We start from the raw sequence: 17707 nt of genomic DNA on the forward strand, positions 1-17707 counted from the left end.
CATTTTCCGGACTAAAATCTAAGTATTTCCCCCGAACCATTGTAATATAATTCTTTGGGTTTGGGTTCTTACTTTGATCATGGTTCCTAGTGATCCATGCATTGGCATAGAACTCTTGAACCATTAGGATGCCGACTTGTTGGATGGGGTTTGTTAGAACTTCCCAACCTCTTCTTTGGATTTCATGTCGGATCTCCGGATACTCATTCTTCTTGAGCGTGAAAGGGACCTCGGGGATCACCTTCTTCTTGACTACAACATCATAGAAGTGGTCTTGATGAGCTTTGGAGATGAATATTTCCATCTCCCATGACTCGGAGGTGGAAGCTTTTGTCTTCTCTTTCCCTTTTCTAGAGGATTCTCTGGTCTTGGGTGCCATCAATGGTAATGGAAAAACAAAAAGCTTATGTTTTTACCACACCAAACTTAGAATATTGCTCGCCCTTGAGCAAGAGAAGAAAGAATAGATGAAGAAGAAGAAGAAAATATGGAGGAGAGGGGGGAGGGGTATATTCGGCCAAGAAGGGGAAGAGAGGGTTGTGTTATGTGAAAATTAAGAAGAATGGAGGGCTTTATATAGGGAAGGGAGGGGGTAAGGTTCGGCCATAAGGGTGGGTTTTGGGTGGGAAATTGATTTTGAATTTTGAAGGTAGGTGGGGTTTATGAGGTAGGTTTATGGGGAAGAGTGGATGGATGTGAGTGGTGAAGTGGTGATCGTGAAGAGAGATTGAGGTGATTGGTGAAGAGTTTTGGGGAAGAGTGTTTATGGGATTGTGTGAAAGAGGGGTGAAAAGAAGTGAGTGGAGGTAGGTGGGGATCCTGTGGGGTCCACAGATCCTGAGGTGATCCTGTGGGGTCCACAGATCCTGAGGTGTTCAAGGATTTACAACCTTGCACCAAATTAGGCATGCAAAATGCCCTTGTACACAACTCTGGGCATTCAGCGCCAGATTGGTGCTTGTTCTGGGCGTTGAACGCCCATTTGTTGCCTATTTCTGGCGTTGAACGCCAGAACCATGCTTGTTCTGGGCGTTCAGCGCCAGCTCTTCTCCAGGGTGCAATTCTGGCGTTCAAACGCCTAGATGCTGCCCATTTTGGGCGTTCAGCGCCATAACCATGCTCTGTTCTGGCGTTGAACGCCAGTAAGGTCTTCCTCCAGGGTGTGATTTTTCTTCTGCTGTTTTCGATTCCGTTTTCAATTTTTATATTTATTTTGTGACTCCACATGATCATGAACCTAATAAAACATGAAAGAACAAGAAAAATAAAATTAGATAAATAAAAATTGGGTTGCCTCCCAACAAGCGCTTCTTTAATGTCAATAGCTTGACAGTGGGCTCTCATGGAGCCTCACAGATGTTCAGAGCATTGTTGAGACTTTCCAACACCAAACTTAGAGTTTGGATATGGGAGTTCAACACCAAACTTAGAGTTTGGTTGTGGCCTCCCAACACCAAACTTAGAGTTTGACTGTGGGGGCTCTGGTTGACTCTATTTTGAGAGAAGCTTACTGTGCCTCTTTTCCATGTTTACAGAAGGGTAACCTTGAGTTGTAAACACAAGGGAGTCCTCATTCAATTGAAGGACTAATTCACCTCTGTCAACATCAATCACAGCTCTTGCTGTGGCTAGGAAAGGTCTTCCAAGGATGATGGATTCATCCTCATCTTTCCCAGTATCAAGGATTATGAAATCAGCAGGGATGTAAAGGTCTTCAACCTTTACTAGCACGTCCTCTACTTGTCCATAAGCCTGTTTTCTTGAATTGTCTGCCATCTCTAATGAGATTTTAGTAGCTTGCACCCCAAAGATTCCCAGTTTCTCTATTACAGAGAGGGGCATGAGGTTTATCCCTGAACCAAGGTCACACAGAGCCTTTTCAAAGATCATGTTGCCTATGGTACAAGGTATTACGAACTTTCCAGGATCCTGTTTCTTCTGAGGCAATGTCAGTTGATCCAGATCACTTAGTTCATTGGTGAACAAGGGAGGTTCATCCTCCCAAGTCTCAATACCAAATAATTTGGCATTCAGTTTCATGATTGCACCAAGGTACTTGGCAACTTGCTCTTCAGTAACATCCTCATTTTCTTCAGAAGAGGAATACTCATCAGAGCTCATGAAGGGCATAAGGAGGTTTAATGGAATCTCTATGGTCTCTAGATGAGTCTCAGATTCCTTTGGTTCCTCAAAAGGAAACTCCTTATTGATCACTGGACGTCCCAGGAGGTCTTCCTCACTGGGATTTACGTCCTCCCCTTCCTCTCTAGGTTCGGCCATGTTGACTATGTCAATGGCCTTGCACTCTCCTTTTGGATTTTCTTCTGTATTGCTTGGAAGAGTACTAGGAGGGATTTCAGTGATCCTTTTACTCAGCTGGCCCACTTGTGCCTCCAAATTTCTAATGGAGGACCTTGTTTCATTCATGAAACTTACAGTGGCCTTAGATAGATCAGAGACTAAGTTTGCTAAATTAGAGGTAATTTGTTCAGAGTTCTCTGTCTGTTGCTGAGTGGATGATGGAAAATGTTTACTATTGTTAAACCTATTTCTTCCACCATTATTAAAGCCTTGTTGAGGCTTTTGTTGATCCTTCCATGAGAGATTTAGGTGATTTCTCCATGAGGGGTTATAGGTGTTTCCATAAGGTTCACCCATGTAATTCACCTCTGCTATTGCAGGGTTTTCAGGATCATAAGCTTCTTCTTCAGAAGATGCCTCTTGAATACTGTTGGATGCAGCTTGCATTCCATTCAGACTCTGAGAAATCATATTGACTTGCTGAGTCAATATTTTATTCTGAGCCAATATGGCATTCAAAGTATCAATTTCAAGAACTCCCTTCTTCTGAGGCATCCCATTGCTCACAGGATTCCTCTCAGAAGTGTACATGAACTGGTTATTAGCAACCATGTCAATGAGTTCTTGAGCTTCTGCAGGCGTTTTCTTTAGGTGAATGGATCCACCTGCAGAAGTATCCAATGACATCTTAGCTAATTTAGACAGACCATCATAGAATATATCCAGGATGGTCCATTCTGAAAGCATGTCAGAAGGACACTTTTTGGTCAGTCCTTTGTATCTCTCCCAAGCTTCATAGAGGGATTCACCTTCTTTCTGTCTGAAGGTCTGAACATCCACTCTAAGCTTACTCAGCTTTTGAGGAGGAAAGAACTTGGCTAAGAAAGCCTTGACCAGCTTATCCCAAGAGTTCAGGCTATCCTTAGGTTGAGAGTCCAACCATACTCTAACTCTGTCTCCTACAGCAAAAGGGAAAAGCATGAGCCTGTAGACTTTAGGATCTACTCCATTAGTCTTAACAGTATCACATATCTGCAAGAATTCAGTTAAGAACTGAAAAGGATCTTCAGATGGAAGTCCATGAAACTTGCAGTTCTGCTGCATCAGAGAAACTAATTGAGGTTTAAGCTCAAAGTTGTTTGCTCCAATGGCAGGAATGGAGATGCTTCTTCCATGTAAATTGGAATTAGGTGCAGTAAAGTCACCAAGCATCCTCCTTGCATTATTATTATTTTCGGCTGCCATCTCTTCTTCTTGTTCGAAAATTTCTGAAAGGTGCTTGCTGGATTGTTGTAATTTAGCTTCTCTTAGTTTCCTCTTCAGAGTCCTTTCAGGTTCTGGATCTGCTTCAACAAGAATGTTCTTGTCCTTGCTCCTGCTCATATGAAGGAGAAGGAAACAGAAAAATAATAATAGGGATCCTTTTTACCATAGGTATAGAGGTTCCCCTGTGTGAGTAGAAGAAGAAAAGAAGAAGGAAAAAAAATTCGAACACAGATGGAAGAGGGGGTTCGAATTTGGGTGAGATGAAGTGTTAGTAGATGAATAAATAAATAGAAGGAGATAAGAGAGAGAGAGAATTTTTGAAAATAATTTTTGAAAAAGAGTTAGTGATTTTCGAAAATAGTTTTTGAAAAAGGTTAGTAATTTTTGAGAATTAAAATCAAAAATTAAAATAATTAGTTAATTAAAAAGAAATTTTGAAAAAGAGGGAAGATATTTTCGAAAATTAGAGAGAGAGTGAGTTAGTTAGGTAGTTTTGAAAAAGATAAGAAACAAACAAAAAGCTAGTTAGTTAGTTGAAACAAATTTGAAAATCAATTTTGAAAAGATAAGAAGATAAGAAGTTAGAAAGGATATTTTAAAATCAAATTTTGAAAAAGATAAGATAAAGAGATATTTTTGAAAAGATATGATTGAAATTAGTTTTGAAAAAGATTTGATTTTTAAAATCACAATTAATGACTTGATTCACAAGAAATCACAAGATATGATTCTAGAACTCAAAGTTTGAATCTTTCTTAACAAGCAAGTAACAAACTTGAAATTTTTGAATCAAAACATTAATTGATGATGTTATTTTCGAAAATTAGGAGATAAAGATAAGAAAAAAATTTTTGAAAAATATTTTTAAAATTTTCGAAAATAAATAAGAAAAATGAAAAAGATTTGATTTTTGAAAAAGATTTTGAAAAAGATAAGATTTTTAAATTGAAAATTTGATTTGACTCATAAAAACAACTAGATTTTAAAAAGTTTTGAAAAAGTCAACTCAAATTTTCGAAATTTATGAGTGAAAAAGGTTAAGATATTTTTTTTATTTTTGAATTTTTAATGATGAATGGGAAAAACATGAAAAAGACTCAATGTATGAAAATTTTGGATCAAAACAATGAATGCATGCAAGAATGCTATGAATGTCAAGATGAACACCAAGAACATTTTGAATGTCAAGATGAACATCAAGAACTTATTTTTGAAAAATTTTTAATGCAAAGAAAACATGCAAGACACCAAACTTAAAAATTTTTCATGTATAGACACTATGAATGCAAGAATGCATATGAAAAACAAGAAAAGACACAAAACATGAAAACATCAAGATTAAACAAGAAGACTTACCAAGAACAACTTGAAGATCATGAAGAACACTATGAATGCATGAATTTTTCGAAAAATGCAAGATGAATATGAAATTGACACCAAACTTTCAACTTGACTCAAGACTCAAACAAGAAACATGAAATATTTTTTATTTTTATGATTTTTTTATTTTTTTGGATTTTTGTATATTTTTTTTTTCGAAAAAACATATAGGAAAAAGAAAATAAGGATTTCAAAATTTTTTTAATATGAATTCCAGGAATCTTGTATTCTTAGTCTAAAGCTCCAATCCGAGGATTAGGCATGGCTTAATAGCCAGCCAAGCTTTAGTATGTAACTCAGACATGCCACGGCTGACATTCTAATTAACTTGCCTCTATGTTGATGGTTGGAAGCCCCTATCCAAAAGAATTAGACATGGCTTTACAGCCAGCCAGGCTTCAACATGCTTCATGAAACTCTAGAATTCATTCTTAAAAATTCTGAAGAAAAATATATTTTTGAAAAGATTTATTTATATTTTTTTTCGAAAATAGATGAGAAATTTTTGAAAGGTTTTTGAAAAATTTTTGAAAATAAAACAAAAAGAAAATTACCTAATCTGAGCAACAAGATGAACCGTCAGTTGTTCAAACTCGAACAATCCCCGGCAATGGCGCCAAAAACTTGGTGCACGAAATTGTGATCTCAGGCAACGGTGCCAGAAACTCTGTACGCACGTCTTAATAAATCATTTTTCATTCACAACTTTGATACAACTAACCAGCAAGTGCACTGGGTCGTCCAAGTAATAAACCTTACGTGAGTAAGGGTCGATCCCACGGAGATTGTCGGCTTGAAGCAAGCTATGGTCACCTTGTAAATCTCAGTCAAGCGGATATCAAATAGTTATGGAGTTTTCGAATATTAATAATAAATAGAAAATAAGGATAGAAATACTTATGTAATTCAGTGGTTAGAATTTAAGATAAGCGTATAGAGATGCATTCGTTCCTCTGAACCTCTGCTTTCCTGCTATCTTCATCCAATCAATCTTACTCCTTTCCATGGCTGGCTTTGTGTAAGGACATCACCGTTGTCAATGGCTACTTTTTATCCTCTCTGAAAAATAGTCCGATGCGCTGTCACTGCATGGCTAATCGTCTGGAGGCATCACCCTTGTCAATGGCTGTATCCCATCCTCTTGTGAAAATGGTCCAAATGCTCTGTCACAGAACGGCTAATCATCTGAGGTTCTCGATCATACTGGAATAGGATTCACCCTCCTTTTGCGTCTGTCACTATGCCCAGCACTCGCGAGTTTGAAGTTCGTCACAGTCATTCAATCCCAGAGTCCTACTCGGAATACCACAGACAAGGTTTAGACTTTCCAGACTCTCATGAATGCCGCCATTAATCTAGCTTATACCACGAAGATTCTGATTAAGAGATCCAAGAGATACTCATTCAATCTAAGGTAGAACGGAAGTGGTTGTCAGGCACGCGTTCATAGGAAATGATGATAATTGTCACGTTCATCACATTCAGGTTGAAGTGTGAATGAATATCTTAGAAGCGGAATAAGTTGAATTGAATAGAAAAACAGTAGTACTTTGCATTAATCTTTGAGGAACAGCAGAGCTCCAGACCTTAATCTATGGAGTGCAGAAACTCTACCGTATGAAAATACATAAGTGATAATGGTTCAGGCATGGCCGATTGGCCAGCCCCCATGAAAGTCTAAGATAGCATAAAACTGATCAAATATGTCTAATACAATAGTAAAAAGTCCTATTTATACTAAACTAATTACTAGGGTTTACAGAAGTAAGTAATTGATGCATAAATCCACTTCCGGGGCCCACTTGGTGTGTGCTTGGGCTGAGCTTGAATGTTACACGTGTAGAGGTAAATCTTGGATTTGAACGCCAGTTTGTAACGTATTTCTGGCGTTCAACTCTGGCTTGTGACGTGTTTCTGGCGTTTAACTCCAGACAGCAGCGTAGAACTGGTGTTCAACGCCCTTTTACGTCGTCTAAACTCGGCCAAAGTATGAACTATTATATATTGCTGGAAAGCCCTGGATGTCTACTTTCCAACGCAATTGGAAGCGCGCCATTTTGAGTTTTGTAGCTCCAGAAAATCCACTTTGAGTGCAGGGAGGTCAGAATCCAACAGCATCAGCAGTCCTTCTTCAATCTCTGAATCTGATTTTTGCTCAAGTCCCTCAATTTCAGCCAGAAAATATCTAAAATCACAGAAAAACACACAAACTCATAGTAAAGTCCAGAAATGTGAATTTAACATAAAAACTAATGAAAACATCCCTAAAAGTAACTAGATTCTACTAAAAACATACTAAAAACAATGCCAAAAGCGTATAAATTATCCGCTCATCAATTACTAACTAGTAATTAGGCCTTAAGACTAATAGAGATGAGTTAGTAAACTAAATTGGTAATTTTTTGTATGAGTTTAGATGATGGAGACTTAGGTTTTCCGAAGTTGTGAGTGACTAGGTGGAGTACTATATTGGTGATGGTTTAAAAAAGCTTGGGGGTGATGATAACTTGCAAAATTAAGAACTTATGATGGTTATGATGAGCTTGATGGATAATGAAGGAGAGTGTGCCAGGAAATATATCCTTGGAATGTTGAGTCTTGAGAATTGAAAGTGGATTGAGATGAGAAAATGGTGATGACTAATGATGATTTGGGGTTGATGGACTTGTTGGATGTGGAAAGTGTGCCAGACACTATATCCTTGAAATGATAGTGTGCTGGGCACTATATCCCTGGAACAATTTATGATGAAACATATGTTGTTATTGTTTTCCTTTTCTGCCGCAAGAGTGTCCCAGGCACTATATCCTCGGAACGATACAAAAGCGTGCCAGGCGTTATATCCTCGGACATAGCAGAAAGGCGACATCCGAAAAGATGTGTCGGGTGGGCATTCATGGAGCGACAAGTGATATCACGAGCCAATAGGACAAGCATTCATCATATGCATCTCTTATGTGCTTATTTGCTTTGATTACTTGCAGTTTGCCTAAATGTATAATATGCCTACTGATGGGTATTTCTGTGGAAAAACGAATTTCTCCAAAACACCCAAACTTAACCGGCAAGTGCATCGGGTCGCATCAAGTAATAATAACTCACGAGAGTGAGGTCGATCCCACAGGGATTGAAGGATTGAGCAATTTTAGTTTAGTGGTTGATTTAGTCAAGCGAATCAAGATTTGGTTGAGAGATTTGTGATTTGCAGAATTTAAATTGCATAGAAAGTAAAGGAAATGGGTGAATTGCATGAATTTAAAGAGAACTGGAATTTAAAGTGCTGAATCTTAAAGAGCAAGAAATTAAATGGCAGAAACTTAGAACGCAAGAAATGTAAATTGCAGAATCTTAAAGTGCAAGAAATGTAAATGGCTTGAATTGTAAAGGGAATTGGGAATTGGATTTGCAGAAATTAAACAAGGAAAAGTAAAATTGCAACAAATGGAAAAGTAAAGGATGACTTGGATTGAATCGGATCTAAAACAGAAAAGTAAATGAGCATGGAAAGCAGTAAACAGAGTATGTAAAATTGGAATTCAGATCTCAGGACCCAAGAGACTAGAAAACCAAGTCTAGATCTCAATGCCTTCCTAGATCCAACAAGAACAATTGCAAAGGAAATTGTAAATTGGAAAGAAAGTAAATGAAGAAGCCAGTAACCGAAACTGAAATTCAATTAAGCAGAAAATTAAACAAGATCCCAAGGTGAGATTGAAACAGAATTTCTTCAATTCTCCACCCAAAATCCAAGACAAGAAAAGTAAAGAGTGCTGGGCAAGAACAAGGAAGAAGAGAGATCAATTCTCCTCCCAAATTCTCTTGAATTAAAACAACAATGCTAAGAAAAATAAAAGTGAGCTCTAAGCAAACCGAAAAGAAAGCTATTCTGAAAAACTAAAAGGGAAGCTCCCTGAAAAACTTAAATCCTATGCTATTTATACACGTTCTTCAAATGGTCTTCAAGCCTTCAATTGGGCCTTTGCTCTTGATGGAATTGGGTTGATAGAGGCCTTGGTTGATTGCTCTTGGAGTTTGGAGAAGAACCGAATTGAACCGGGTTGGAATCATGAAAGCTTGAGTAAAAGTTGGAGTAAAAGTTAGGGTCTAACTTTTGCTCCAACTTTTCACATCAGCACCCTTCCTTGCTGATACCAACTTTGGGGCAAAAGTTAGGGGTCTAACTTTTGCTCCAACGTTGGCCTCCCCTTGCTTATTCATGGCGCCAACGTTAGCCAAAAAGTTAGGGGCTAACGTTGGCGCAAACTTTTGCTAGCCCAGGGAGTGTTTTTCATGTGCCAACGTTAGCCAAAAAGTTAGGGGCTAACGTTGGCACAAACTTTTGCTCATCCAGGGAGTGTTTTTCATGCCAAAAGTTAGCCAAAAAGTTAGGGACTAACTTTTGCTCCAGCTTTTGCCCAAAAGTTAGCCAAAAAGTTTGAGGCTAACTTTTGGTCCAGCTTTTTGCTTCCTGGTTCATTTTCAATTAATCCAAAAGTTTGAGCTAAAGTTTGAGGCAAACTTTTGCTCAAACTTTTTGTTCTCTCTTCCTCCTAGCCATTCCTTCTTGCATCAACCTTTCTCCAAGCTTTCTTCACCTATCATTAATCAACCAAACACATCAAAGCTATGCTCAAAATCATGAGATATTCATTCTTTCATAATATGTGACAATTATAGCATAAAACCTCATGAAATAGCATGAATTCATACATGGTTGATTAAATCAAAGGAAACATGAAAATCTACCCAATTGGCTTGCTTTTGGCTCAAGAAAGTGCATAATTCAATTGAAAACAAAAGAAAAAGGCTAGTGAAACTAGACTAAGATGACTTGTCATCACAACACCAAACTTAAAGCTTGCTTGTCCCCAAGCAAGAAATGATTTATTGAGAAGAAAGAATGAAATGGGAGAGGATGTTCATGCTAGTAGAGTGTTATTGATAGTTCATGGGGTTTTATGTGGATATGTACACACTCACCTCTTATTGACTCTTAAGCCTAGAAAGCCTCCTTCAAGCTTCAAGTAACATACTGCTATGACCTCTCATTATTCCTTTATCCTTGGCTATTATCTTGTTCATAAGCTTTATTTGAGTGTCATGTGTAGCAAGTTCATTTCCTTTTCTTTATACTTGACACATTATTCACTATAGACACTTGGCTCACATTCCTTCTTAGAACATTGATGCCCAGCACCTCTTTGGGTTACTAAATGCCTTGTAGTTAGGTTGCTCTTGATAGTGGACTTTCAGCTGATGATCCCGGGTTAGTTAACCCAAGTCATCAAGTGTTGATGCACTCCAAAGAGCTTAATAATCTAAGAAGAACCTAATACAAAGACACCACAGGCATATATTCTAAGGTTCAAGCTATTGGTGTCCAGTTTTGTTTCTTTTTGTTTTTCTTTTGTTCTGCCACTTTTTGGCTATTTCTTTTTCTCCCCTTTTTTCTTTCTTTTTGTTTTTCTTTCTAACCAAGGATTTTTATTCGATTGAGATTCATAGACAGTAGCTACTTTCTACTTAAGAGGAGACATCCTAGTGTTCTTATTCATTAAAGGTGAGCTATTATACAATCACACACACACCACCACCACTTACTTTTATTGTACTTCTATCTAACAGAGAACTATCTTACTTCACATTCAAACATTTCTTTTTATTGAATTAAAGATGCAGGGGACAAAGCATGCAGTTAGTTAAGTGAAAGTAAACGTACAAGCACACACTTGGACTAGCTTACTTATTGCAAAAGAAAATTGAATCTACTTGAACTAGATGAACACTTTAGCAAGACATAAATCAAAGCATTTCTCAACAGCAGAAGTTAAGTATAAATACAACCTATTGGTTTGTAGTTCTTTTGTTCTTCCTTCTGTTGTGCCCCTTTTGAGTCATGATGCATAATATCTTCAAATGGTGGTTCATTCCCTGCACAATTCTCAAAAGTTGCTTGCTTCTCAAGCCCTTAGGTGACTGGTTAGTATGCATGAATTAAGTGTGGCTTTTTGGATTCAATTTGGTGTGAGAACACCAAACTTAATTCATTGCCACTGTCTCTAATGCAACAGGTTGTACATTATAAATTCTTTTGGCCTTGCTAAAGGTTATGGAACCAAACTAAGAAGCAATTAACTGGTTGAATAATTTGTCTGATTGCTTGGAGCTATCATTATGCAAGAGGTGAGAGTATGCTTTTAAATGAGATTTTGGTGGAACACCAAACTTAGAATCCTTCATTCTCCCTTAAATTGTTTTGGTGTGCAACACCAAACTTAGCTCCTTGCAATACATATCAATTATTCAACATTTTTATTGAAAAAGCTATGAAAAGAAAACTACCTCAGGTTGGGTTGCCTCCCAACAAGCGCTCTTTTATTGTCACTAGCTTGACACTGGGGTTTTCTTTTATGGTGGTTGAGGATTGTAGTGCCTCAGCTTGTCTCCCCTGACTGTGATCCTCCTCTTTGTTCTCTGGTGTTCAATTTCAGCGTGCTCTAATGAGAGTATGTTGCTGACAGTGTAATAGTCATCAGTCTGTTGGCTTGCTCCCAGCTGTTGATATGTCAGTTGCACTTTGTCACCTTTGGAAAGCCCCTCTGTTGGAATCTTCCTGTTTTTCCAACCCCTTTTTGTTTTGTTTCTGCGTTTCATCCTTTCTTTCGTTGACCTTTCTTTTCTGGCCGTAGGCTTACCTTGGGGATCTTTCATCCTTTCAGTGGCTAATACTCCAATATTCTCTTGGACTTCTTCATCAGTTTTCACAATCTTTTGCCTTGGGGTGTTGTTGTGAATCGCCTTGTTGCTTTCTTCCTTTAACTGTGATTCTTCCTTGTCAAGTTCCATATAGTTTTTCTTCTCATTACCAAACTGTGCTTCTGGTAACACCTTCAGAGTGACACTCTTATCATGCATTCTAAGAGTTAATTCTCCTTCCTCTATGTCTATGATAGCTCTAGCAGTGGCCAAGAATGGCCTTCCCAGAATAATAGAGTCACCATCATCCCCTTCTGAATCTAGAACCACAAAATCTGCAGGGTATATGAAATTGTCCACTTTGACCAGAAGATTTTCAATCATACCCCTGGGGTATACTGTTGACTTATCTACTAGCTCTAGAGATATCTGTACTGGTTTAACTTCCTCTATATGCAGCTTTTTTACCAAGGAGGATGGTATTAAGTTGATACTTGCTCCTAGATCGCACATTGCTTTAGTGATGGTTAATTCCCCAATGGTGCAAGGTAGCAAAAAGCTCCCTGGATCTTCAAGCTTAGGGGGAAACCCTTTTTGAATCAAAGCCCTGCATTCCTCAGTGAGCAGTATGGTTTCCTTCTCATCCCAACTTCTTTTCTTGTTGATAAGCTCCTTCAAAAATTTGGCATACAGAGGCATTTGCTCAAGTGCTTCAGCAAAAGGAATATTGATTTCCAGCTTTTTGAAAGTTTCAAGGAACTTATGAAAATGCTGGTCCCTGGTTTCTTTGTTGAACCTCTGGGGATATGGCAGTGGAGGTGTGATGCTTTTTCCTATTTGCTGCTGTCCCTGAGTCACTTCTGTTGAACCGTGTGGCTGGTTGTCTCTCTCTTTGAGTTTCTCAATTCTCTTGCTTGGCATCACAACTTGATCCTTGGCTTCATCTGCCTTTGTTTGCTCTTCATCTTCTATTGCACTTTTGCTGCTCTCTGCTTGCTTCTTTATAGTGTCATTATTGCTCATCAATGTTCTCCCACTCCTTAATTGTATCGCCTTGCATTCTTCCTTCGAATTTGGAATCGTGTCACTCGGCAGAGAGCTTGAGGGTCTCTCAACAGAAATCTGTTTGGAGATTTGCCCCATCTGCCTCTCTAGGCTCTTCAGGGAGGCTTCATGATTCTTGGTTGTCATTTCCTGGTGTTTCAACATTTTGTCTATCACGGCCTCCAAGTTAGTGATTCTTTGGGCTTCAGGTGATACTTGAGGTGGGTTATGAGATGTGGGTGGTGGATGGTAGGCATTTTGGTTGGTGGGTTGGTTATTAGATTGGTACTGGTTGGGGTTGGGGTAGTTGTTTTGAGGTTTTCTGTAGGGGTTTTGGTTAGTCTGCTGCTGGTTGTGGTTTTGGTTGCTTCTTGGGTTGTTTTGGTTTGAGTTCCTCTGCCATGGTTGTTGGTTTTGGGTATGATTATCTCCCCATCTGAGGTTTGGATGGTTCTTCCAGGATGGATTGTATGTATCACCATACACTTCATTTGGTCCTTGGTTGTGCATATACTGTACTTGCTCTTGTTGTTGTTCTTCTTGAGTTTCTTCATTTTGTCCCCATGTAGTTAATGGTTGGCTAGTGTTAACTGCTGCAACTTGGAGACTATCAATCCTCTTGGCCATTTGTTCAAATTGTTGTTGAATTTGCTGCTGCATCATCTTGTTTTGAGCCAAGATTGAGTCCACTCCTTCTAGCTCCATTACTCCTCTTCTTTGTGATGGTTGGCGGTTTCTTTGATGAGCAAAGAAATATTGGTTGTTAGCCACCATATCAATGAGATTTTGAGCTTCCTCTGCAGTTTTCATGAGTTGCAAGGAACCTCCAGCTGAATGATCCAAAGCTTCTTGAGATTTCAATGTTAAGCCCTCATAAAAATTCTGCAGCTTATCCCACTCAGTGAACATTTCAGGAGGACACTTCCTGATTAGAGCCTTGTATCTCTCCCATGCCTCATGGATGGGTTCAGCCTCCATTTGTGTAAATGTTTGTACCTCAGTCTTCAACCTTATGATCCTTTGAGGTGGGTAAAATTTGGCAAGGAACTTGGTTACCAGATCATCCCAATTGTTGATGCTGTCTCTTGGAAAGGATTCCAACCATTGAGTGGCCTTGTCTCTGAGAGAAAATGGGAATAGCAATAGCTTGTAGCTGTCAGGAGGCACACCATTAGTTTTAACAGTGTTACAAATCCTCAAGAAGGTGGATAGGTGTTGGTTCGGATCTTCAAGTGGTCCTCCACCAAAAGAGCAATTGTTTTGAACCAAAGTGATGAGTTGTGGCTTTAGTTCAAAATTGTTTGCATTGACATTTGGAGTTAAGATGCTACTTCCACAATGTCTAGGATTTGCAAAAGTATAGGAAGCTAAAACTCTCCTCTGGGGTGGATTGTTATTGTTGTTGTCTGCTCCACCTGGTGGATTGGTTAAATGTTCCTCCATATCTTGGAATTCTTCTTCTGATTCCTCTTCTCCAATAATATTTTTCCCTCTTTCCGCTCTTCTTAACCGTCTAAGAGTTCTTTCATCTTGTTCATGAAAGATGGGTGTATTTCTTCTTGTACCTGACATACAAGCAGAACATAAGAAACACACAAACCAGTGACACTTCAATCTATTGCTAGAATGAAGTTTTAGTTAGCTTAAGCAAATATTCAAACAGTTAGTGGGTTAATCAAAAATTAAAGAAAAAGTGCTTGATCTAAACTGCCACCTCACTTAATCATTGTCAATCTATTCAATCCCCGGCAACGGCGCCAAAAACTTGATGGGTATTTCTGTGGAGAAACGAATTTCTCCAAAACACCCAAACTTAACCGGCAAGTGCACCGGGTCGCATCAAGTAATAATAACTCACGAGAGTGAGGTCGATCCCACAGGGATTGAGGATTGAGCAATTTTAGTTTAGTGGTTGATTTAGTCAAGCGAATCAAGATTTGGTTGAGAGATTTGTGATTTGCAGAATTTAAATTGCATAAAAAGTAAAGGAAATGGGTGAATTGCATGAATTTAAAGAGAACTGGAATTTAAAGTGCTGAATCTTAAAGAGCAAGAAATTAAATGGCAGAAACTTAGAACGCAAGAAATGTAAATTGCAGAATCTTAAAGTGCAAGAAATGTAAATGGCTTGAATTGTAAAGGGAATTGGGAATTGAATTTGCAGAAATTAAACAAGGAAAAGTAAAATTGCAACAAACGGAAAAGTAAAGGATGTCTTGGATTGAATCGGATCTAAAACAGAAAAGTAAATGAGCATGGAAAGCAGTAAACAGAGGATGTAAAATTGGAATTCAGATCTCAGGACCCAAGAGACTAGAAAACCAAGTCTAGATCTCAATGCCTTCCTAGATCCAACAAGAACAATTGCAAAGGAAATTGTAAATTGCAAAGAAAGTAAATGAAGAAGCAAGTAACCGAAACTGAAATTCAATTAAGCAGAAAATTAAACAAGATCCCAAGGTGAGATTGAAACAGAATTTCTTCAATTCTCCACCCAAAATCCAAGACAAGAAAAGTAAAGAGTGCTGGGCAAGAACAAGGAAGAAGAGAGATCAATTCTCCTCCCAAATTCTCTTGAATTAAAACAACAATGCTAAGAAAAATAAAAGTGAGCTCTAAGCAAACCGAAAAGAAAGCTATTCTGAAAAACTAAAAGGGAAGCTCCCTGAAAAACTTAAATCCTATGCTATTTATACACGTTCTTCAAATGGTCTTCAAGCCTTCAATTGGGCCTTTGCTCTTGATGGAATTGGGTTGATAGAGGCCTTGGTTGATTGCTCTTGGAGTTTGGAGAAGAACCGAATTGAACCGGGTTGGAATCATGAAAGCTTTAGTAAAAGTTGGAGTAAAAGTTAGGGTCTAACTTTTGCTCCAACTTTTCACATCAGCACCCTTCCTTGCTGATACCAACGTTGGGGCAAAAGTTAGGGGTCTAACTTTTGCTCCAACGTTGGCCTCCCCTTGCTTATTCATGGCGCCAACGTTAGCCAAAAAGTTAGGGGCTAACGTTGGCGCAAACTTTTGCTAGCCCAGGGAGTGTTTTTCATGTGCCAACGTTAGCCAAAAAGTTAGGGGCTAACTTTTGCTCCAGCTTTTGCCCAAAAGTTAGCCAAAAAGTTTGAGGCTAACTTTTGGTCCAGCTTTTTGCTTCCTGGTTCATTTTCAATTAATCCAAAAGTTTGAGCTAAAGTTTGAGGCAAACTTTTGCTCAAACTTTTTGTTCTCTCTTCCTCCTAGCCATTCCTTCTTGCATCAACCTTTCTCCAAGCTTTCTTCACCTATCATTAATCAACCAAACACATCAAAGCTATGCTCAAAATCATGAGATATTCATTCTTTCATAATATGTGACAATTATAGCATAAAACCTCATGAAATAGCATGAATTCATACATGGTTGATTAAATCAAAGGAAACATGAAAATCTACCCAATTGGCTTGCTTTTGGCTCAAGAAAGTGCATAATTCAATTGAAAACAAAAGAAAAAGGCTAGTGAAACTAGACTAAGATGACTTGTCATCACCTACTTGCTTCCTATTTTACTTGTTGTATATGTATATTACCTGTGATATACTCACTTGCATTATCTGTGTTTGTCTGGAGTTGAGGAGGTTAGGTAGGCGATGGCGATGGGATCGCACGGAGGTTAGGGTGGCGAAGGTTGTGGGATACAATGGTGTGATTGGTATTAGTTAGAAAATCCCTAAGTTTAGATAACCTTGTTTACTATTTATGGTTTAAGTTATTTATTATGTTAAGCTTGCATATTTGTACCGATGTGAAGTTCTAGGATTGCCTTTGGCATCCAGGAACCTTACATCTTATATATCGAGCATTGTTACCATACTGAGAACCTCAGTTCTCATACCATATATTGTTGTTGCTTTTTAGATGCAAGTCGCAACCCACCACGGTGAATTTGCGGACATGGTGACAGAGCAGAGAATAATCTTTCTTATATTTTTTTATACATTGCTTTTGTTGTAGTGTTCTCTCACCTTTTGTATATTTAACTTTGTTTCCTTAGAGGCTTTACTTCTGAAAACTTTGAGAGATAGGTTGTTGTTGTTTTAAACTTTAAAACTATGTTGTATTCAGTTTGACTAGTCGGCCTAAACTCCGCAGGTTGGGACTAGTCCTCTTTTTGGTATATATATATATATATTCTTGTTAATTCAATTATTACTTTGTGTATCCTGGAGCTATCTACAAGGTTTTATATATATTATGTTTTGTTATATCCGTGCCTACGTGTTTAGTTATCGTGTGTGAACGGTTCGCATTTTATAATTTCGCTTTATGTGACTTTGAGTTATTATTCCTTCATCGGGCTTCTAGTTATATAAATTCTTAGACATATATCATATATTATAAACTTTAGAATTGTCGTGGCACTTTGTTATCCCTCGCTTTACGGCTAGAGGTAAGGCTTAGGGTAACGGGGTGTTACATTTATGGTATCAGAGCAGTTCATCCTCGTGAGCTTGAGGGATAGACTAATTGTGCTTCATTGCACACTCTGGGTCATTTTTCTTTCGTGCTATTTAGGTTATCTGCTTGATACGTATAGCATGCTTGTTTGTGAGTGCCTTTGGGGATAATTGAATCACTAGGCTTGAGATATTAAGACTGATCACTTTGGTATCGATTGTTTGGTGTAGACAGGACCCCAAATGGTGACTCGCGGATGATGTCAAACACATTAACAGAGAGATAGTGAGAATGATTAACCTAGCCTATGCATTATGAGTTAAGCATATTCTGGAAAACCAATTCGTGGAGTTCATGGCATATCAGTTGATGTGTGAGGTTTAGCACTGGTGGCAGGAGAAGTACCAACTGATGCTTTTTGCGATTTTTAATTATGATTTTCAATTTGTAATCGGTATGGCCTTGAATCATGTTGAAAAAAGTTTTAAAGTTTAGAATGATTTTGAAATTTGATTTGAAACTTTTGGTTTAAATAATTTGGTTTTGAAACTAGGTCGGAACTCTTGGTTTAAATGATATGGTTTAAAA

The 17707-nt window shown here is 38.2% G+C and overlaps 1 non-coding gene across 1 annotated transcript; it reads left to right on the plus strand.

Annotated features, from left to right (window-relative positions):
- Positions 1-3042: 3042 nt before the first annotated feature.
- LOC112788619 (small nucleolar RNA R71) lies at positions 3043-3150 on the plus strand. The gene has a single exon (XR_003195977.1). It is a non-coding gene; the product is annotated as a small nucleolar RNA R71 (small nucleolar RNA).
- The last annotated feature ends 14557 nt before the right edge of the window (positions 3151-17707 follow it).

This window comes from Arachis hypogaea, chromosome 20 (assembly GCF_003086295.3).
Source record: "Arachis hypogaea cultivar Tifrunner chromosome 20, arahy.Tifrunner.gnm2.J5K5, whole genome shotgun sequence".
Classification (NCBI taxonomy): domain Eukaryota; kingdom Viridiplantae; phylum Streptophyta; class Magnoliopsida; order Fabales; family Fabaceae; genus Arachis; species Arachis hypogaea.